This window comes from Fukomys damarensis, unplaced genomic scaffold, assembly GCF_012274545.1.
Source record: "Fukomys damarensis isolate Sample0158 unplaced genomic scaffold, DMR_v1.0_HiC HiC_scaffold_2, whole genome shotgun sequence".
In the NCBI taxonomy this organism is placed as follows: Eukaryota; Metazoa; Chordata; class Mammalia; order Rodentia; family Bathyergidae; genus Fukomys; species Fukomys damarensis.
The window spans coordinates 46,128,783-46,135,917 of record NW_022900914.1 but is presented as its reverse complement, the minus strand read 5'-3'; the positions used below and the strand labels follow the sequence as shown (position 1 = coordinate 46,135,917).

General features: G+C 40.0%; 1 long non-coding RNA gene across 1 annotated transcript in view; it reads right to left on the bottom strand.

The window, feature by feature from the left end:
- Positions 1-6,920: 6,920 nt before the first annotated feature.
- The window catches only part of LOC104852131, a 7,682-nt gene continuing 7,467 nt past the window's right edge, over positions 6,921-7,135 (bottom strand). Inside the window, exon 5 of the long non-coding RNA XR_777418.3 lies at positions 6,921-7,004. This is a non-coding gene — a long non-coding RNA (uncharacterized LOC104852131). The remainder of the gene's footprint in view (positions 7,005-7,135) is intronic.

Below are 7,135 nucleotides of genomic sequence, written 5' to 3'. Positions count from 1 at the left end.
GAGCAGTCTGCCTTAAAGCTTCTCTGTAGCTACAGTTTGGCAAAACTGGGCCACCTTTGCTGGGGAAAGACCATGACCTTTAATGTAAAATAGATTAGGCGACCTCTGCAAGGAAGACTGAATACATGGCATGGACTTACTGTGACTACTGTTAGGGTGAGAGAAGCAAGATTTGCAGAGGGAAAGTCCCTTCCCTTTGCCTAAGTGACCACAAGCATTTATAATTCATATTATCAGCAGCTGGTTGGAATACTGTCATCCTGCAATCTCCATGTCCCCAGGCACCATCCATTTGCCAAAACCACAGTGTTGATTGGGAAAAGCTCTGCCCACTTCCCTCCAACTAGTGCAAGGCAGGTAAGTGATATTCTGTGAAATTTCAGGCTTCTTTTTGGCCCTCATGTGCCCATCCCTACTCTCACTTCCTCTGGTTCCAGACCTTCATCCAAAGAACCTGAATTCCTTGCTACAGGATGAAGGGCTCAGAACTTACCCTAACAATGGCAGGCTTTCTGTCGGGAAGAGCAACAGAATTTGGGGGCTAGAAGGCCTCCTCTCCTTTCTTCCAGTCTAACCAGGATGACTGCTGCCTATTGTGAAGAGGACACACCTTGTCTGTGGGGTTTGAACTGTTCCTGGATTCTAAGTTGGACCAAAGTGTGTGGAAAAGGCCCATGAGGCTGGAATGTGATGAGGTTAGGCCTTAGAAGCACCACGGGCCATGGGAATTGTCAGTCCTCTTATACTAGTCCTCCGCTTCTCACATCACCAGGGTCAACCTTGAAGTAGGAAATCCACATTTCAAAAAGGAAATCTGAGACCACTATCTTGCTCTAGTCCACAAAGACTAATAAAGGACTCAGAACAGAAGCTCCATTTTCTGAACACAGGGCCCCTATGGAGTTGCTTGGGTCTCTGTAGAAAATATTTAAAGACCCAGTCCTCTTTTCAACATATTGCCTCTCCTCTCATCAAAAGGTAGAGCCTTAAAAAAAAATAGGTAGAATCTATGTCTTCATCATCTTGAGTCTCATGACCTACTTTGATTAATAGAATGTGAAGGAAATGCTCTATATGAGCTCCTAAGCTTCTATAGCCTGAATCTTAGAAGGCCTTAAAGATTCTGCCTGCACTCATATGCCCTCCCATCATCGTACCTTACTATTGCATAAGAGGCTACCTGGAGAACCAAGATATCCAATCAACATCCAGAACCCACTACAAGGTTGACCCTTCCAGATGTTGCAACCCTCTGTCTGTTACAGTGAGCTGAGTCAAGATCACAAAAGTACTGAATGGCAACTCATAAAATCCTAAAAGTGGTAAATTACTATTATCTTCAGATGCTCAGTCTTGAATGATTTATTGTATAGCACTAAACAATTGAAATGATTCCTATGCTGTCACCTGGAGCCAACATGCTAAGCTCAAATGCTCATCTCTTGGCTCCTACCTTGCTCCTATAAACCCCCAGTAAACCCCACTTCCCAGATCTGGATTGCTATCTCCATTCTGGTGACCTTGCCATGATTTCATGGACCTGACTTCAAAGCCTGGAACCAGACTCATTAACTCCTCCCTTGGCAAGCTCACTACCATTCATTAGTCACCAGGAGGGGTAAGTTCACCTATCCCAGACTTCCTGCTGTGAGTTCTGCCTGCTTCCTACCCTGAGAAATACATGTAGTAGCCAATTTCTGCCTGAATTTACACATCAGCCCAATGGGTTACCCTGCAGCATCTCCTTACACCCCACTAGATCCTATTCAGGCCACATTCTCAACATCTTTCAGCTCCATTCTAGAAGTCTAGATGGTTTTTGGTTAGATCCTGCAGATAAAATAATTGTAATTTAATTATACATTAATTATCTTCACAGATCTGAGTTTCTCAAGAGTAGGAAATGGGTCTTATTTATCTGGAAAAATGAATACAGGAAAGGAAAGTTTCAGTAGAACAAAACAGCTTTCCATTATCTCTACCCCCTGACATTTCCCTACATATTTTTGAATGGTAGATTAAAAATTTAATCATCCTTATTATCTAATCCTGGTCTCACAATACCCAAAGACACATACGCAAAGTTGAATGCAAAGTAACTTAGCCAAATTATAGAATATTAGCATTATTTCCCCAGGTGTACTCTGATGAAGTTCAGTGCTGGGCAGAACTGAGATAGGGAAATTCAGAGAGATACTCCAAAGCTATCAGTCCCCATCACTGTTAGCTTGCTTCTGAGAATCTGGCTCGTAGGAAAGATCAGTGAAATTGTCTTTTTCTTTTCTTGGTGCTGGGAATTGAATCCAGCGCCTTGTGCATGCTACCCTCTCTACAACTGATCTTTACCCTCAGTCAGATGAAATTGTCTTTGTTTTGTCAAACAGCTGTCCAAAAAAGTGACTTTCACAAAATGTAGTTCAAAATTTTAATGACCTGTCTAAGACATGTTCAAACAGCCTAATTTGCCTTCTCTCTTGGCAAAGATATTAATATGAAAATAATTTTGTTAGATTGTAATGCTCTACAAAAAATGTTAGCTAATTAACTTTTCTTTTATGTCTTAGGCAAAACTAGAGTCCACACACAATACACAACAGTTTTATATAATTGTCTTTGAAGTCACACAGATCTTGGGTTCAAATCTAGGCTCTACCTTAGCTGGTCATGTGACTCTAAGCTACTTAGCTTCTGTGAGTTTTAATTTCTTCATCTGTGAAATAAACTCAGGTAGCACTAAGCATCCAAGATAATATATGTGAAGTTCCCAGCAGAGCACCTAGACCAGAGTAACTGCTTAAAATCTACCTTTTTTTTTTTTTTTTTTTGGTACTAGGGATGAAACTCAGGTCCTTCAGCTTGTGAAGCAAGCAGTGGAACCACCACTGAGCTAAATCCCTGGCCTTAAAATCTACTTCTATTAATAATAAAAACATAATATATAAGCCATTACTAATCACAGTATTACATACAAAGAAGTTAAACATTTAAGGAGGATAAACTGTCCAATCCTTTCTTGTAGACAAGCCAGAGACTTGGGTATATTACAAAGCTGTAGCCCTGGTCCAGGGAATGCACTGCCGGGTAGCCTTTCCAAGAGACTCAGCAGCCAGAAGGCCATGGGGCAGGCAGTGGGCGACACTGTGAACCAGATGAGAATGAGAGGAGGAGACTACAGAAATTCAAGAACCTAGAAGAAAGTCTGCATCTTTCTTCTATTGGGCGCTGGAGGTCTCATGTTTCTTGTGGCCAAGAATCCATAAAGACATCATCAAGGCCATGCTGTCTTCCCCAGCTTTCTCCAGCCCAGTGTTGTGCTAGTAAATGTTTTAACAACCTTTATGGACAGGATAGCATATTTGCATATACATTTTGGTGATATAAAGGACCAGGGGAAGTTATGTTGTACAAAAGTTATAAATAATAATATACAATATTCTTGATCATAAATTCCATAGTCGACTAATTAGTAGGGCCAAGAAATGCTCTCCACTGGTGGGAGAGCAATAGGCCTTCTAAAGTTCTCTCATGGTGGGCCTAGCACTCTTAGGGAAAAGACAAATCTCCATCACATAATGGACAAATGTTACTTTCTGTAGCAGAGGGTTCTCGGGGAAAAGGGTGAAAAGCAGCATGGCAGCTCTCAATGAAAAGCAGGTGGTACTGGAGCCAGAGGGACACAGGAACTGTACAGGATATAATGTGCCAACTGGGTGAGGGCAACCACCAATAGGGCAGAATTACACAGAGGAGGAAAGAGATGACATCTAGAATGTGGAGGCTTGGAGGAATTCAGTGGTCCAAAGAGAACGCAGCACAGATAGGCTTCAGTAGATGTTATATGCTCATTCTCAACAGTTATTTATTTCAAGATTTTACTCCCAGGGGCTTATGCACACCCATGTGTGTGCACACATGCACATACACACACACACACACACACACATCCTCCTGCCATGAAGAGTCTGGAGCCTTCCTGTTTCTAAGAATAGAAAGCTTTGGTTTTAGTAAAATCCCAATCTAATGCACCACTCCAAGACAAGGAATAAACTTTTTATAGTAAAAAAACAAGAAGTCTTTATGCTGCATATCTCAGGCATGGATGAAAGATTGAGTTCCCCAGCCCGAGGTACCCAACTCTATGGATGTCAGCAAAGTGGTAAGTGCAGGGACTGAGCCAAAGAGGTCTCCTCACTATTAGACTGGAAACACTGAGAGGCCCGTCCACCTGAATTGCTAGTTAAGAGACCATAGCATAGTGGCCATGAACCTTGTCTCTCCTCTCAATCATATCCAGCTTAAGGATTCGTACATTATTCATTCAGCAAATATTTACTTAGTGTCTAAGGCACTCAGGCACTGGGCCTCGCTGTAATACTGTAGTGAAATAAAGTCTGTTCCCTGTTCTCCTAGAACTCAAAGTCTCGTGGAGATAGTTTTAGGACATTAGTAAGAAGAGCCATCAGTCACATAGCCCACGGTTCACTAAGACCCAAACTATTTTCATTTAAAATTTTTTCACTAGGATTTTTTCCTTTACAAAAACAAAGTGTGTTTATTACATTTAAAAATATAGAAAAGTAATAGGAAGAAAAGGTCTAAAGGTATTGGGCAAATGGGAGTGGTAGGGGTAAGGTAAAAAGGAAAGAGAAAAGGCAAAAAATGGAAACAAAGTCTCTGTAAATAGGAAAGGATGGAGCAGGTGAAGGGAGGGCAGGGGAATGGGGAAAAAATAAGAACCAAGTCATGTGAAGTTACAAAATCCCAAGGCCAGGCATGGTGGCACACGCCTATAATCCCAGCACTCGGGAGGCTGAGGCAGGAGGATCACTGTGAGTTCGAGACCAGCCTGGGCTACACAGTGAGTTCCAGGTCAGTCTCACTACATAGTGAGACCCTGTCTCAAAAGACCAAAAAAAAAAAAAAAATTACAAGATCCCAATGATGAATGTAACTGTATTATACATCTAAAATGTTCCAATAAAAATATTTTTAAAATATATATATAGAAAATTAGAGAGAAAGAAATATCCATGGTCAAACTGCCACATCATATGCATATGTTTTCTATATATAATTTTGACTTTTTTATTTACAGAGCTGTAATTATCCCATATATACAAAAATAAGTCTTTTTTCACTTCCTATTATTATGCTTTATAATGTGCATTTCTGTGTGTGTGTGGTGTGTGGTTGTGTGTGTGTGTGTGTCACTCAGGATTAAACCCAGGGCCTTCACACTGAGCTATACCCCCAGACCTTTTTATGTTTTACTTTGAAACAGGATTTTGCTAATTTGCTAAAATGCCTAGGCTAGGCTCCAACTTGTGATTATTTGCTCCCAGCATATCAGTGCTGGGATTACAGCTGATCCTTAATTTAAATTTTTAAGAGTTATCACTTTAATGATACACAGTATACCTGGAATGGACATACTTTATTCAGCCATTCTTTAAGATAATTTACACACAGTACTTATAGAATGTTTTTGTACATAAAATTTGCTTTAAGGTTGTGAGTACAACTCAGTGGGAGAGCTCCTGAGCCCCTGGGTTTGATCACTAGCACTGCAAAAACACTTAGCTCTCCAGAATTTGGGTTTTGAGGTCAAAGGAGACAGAAAAGGGAACATTTTTGGGGGAAACCCATGTTATTCGTATGTTAACATACATTATAATATAACATAACTCCTGTAATTTAGGATAACCACAACTTTATAGTAGGCATAGGGGTTTCTGGAGGTGCTGCCAACCCACTGACTGTGGAAGCAACAGCTGATCACTGTCCTTCACCTCAGATGAACAAGTTGATTGGATCCCAAATCAGCCAATGTTTGGCTAATTAGAAACAATCATAGGATTATCTTTTCAAAAACTGAACTAGAATATCCAGAGGCCATAGGAAATAAATAGTGAGTACTTAAAGAAAAAAATATTAAATCCAAATTAAATGGTCATCCTAAGCCACATAAGATATATGAGCAGGGCTGGGGATATAGCTCAGTGGTAAAGTGCTTGCCTAGCATGTTCAAGGCACTGGGTTCAATTCCCAGTTCTTAAAAAAAAAAATTTTTTTTTTTTGAGCAGAACATGTTGACCAGGAGGAAAAGACAAAAGGAGAGATGTTCGATCCCTGGTACCAAAGAAAAAAGTAAAGAAAAGGAGAGACGTAAAGCAGAAAAGGAGAGAGGAAGAGAGGGCAAAAGAGAGAGAGGCCTTTGTTCTGTCAGCATTCCAGCTCTTATCCCAGCCCAGCTCTATTTTATGCCTTGCATTCTGGGAGATACCCCTGATTTCCCTTGCCCAAGTAAATCCCACTTAATATTTGATCTAGGTTAAGTAGGTGTCTGTTCTTTTCAATCAAAAAACCTCTGAATAAACAAATAGAGTCTCCGTATCTTGTAAAGTCAAAAACATTAGAACTAAAAAGAGTCATCACACAATGAGCACTACGCTCCCCTGCCAATCAGGGGAAGCCATGCATCTCTTGGCAGTGAGGCTGTAGCACCTTACCCTGGTAAGTTCAGAAATAAGCATTTAACCTAAAATGGTACAACCAAAACAAATAATCCTCATCCGTATGCTCTTAACAGTGACAAGAGGAGAAAAAAGAAAATTCTTCTCTCATTTTGAAAGGGGTGCATGTCCCCTGAAGAAAAAATTTAAATGCAAGAAAGGATGAAGAAATAAATTAAAATAGCCTCCCTAGCAAGCAGGGAAATGCCAAAGAAAATTAAGCCACCACTTTTCATTTATCAGATTGGCAATGTTTCCCCATAAACAAATGTTGATAAAGTTGTAGGAAACAGATACATTAATAATGCAAATGGGATTATCAATTATTACAGCCTCTATGTAAGGCAAGTTTATGGTACCTATTGAAAATTTAAATCTTAGGACCCAGTGGTCTTTCCATACCTGCCTTGGGAGAACTGTACATGTGCCAGAGGAGTCATCTTCGAGGCTGGTCACTGAAGCATCAAACAATTGCAATGGGAAACAACCTAACTGTCCCCGAGAAAAGAAACACATGTATAAATATATGTATAACTGTATGCAATATTATATAGCATATATAGTTACAGTAAACTGAAAGTAATATATAGTTATATATTATTTTATTATAATTTTAAACTTAT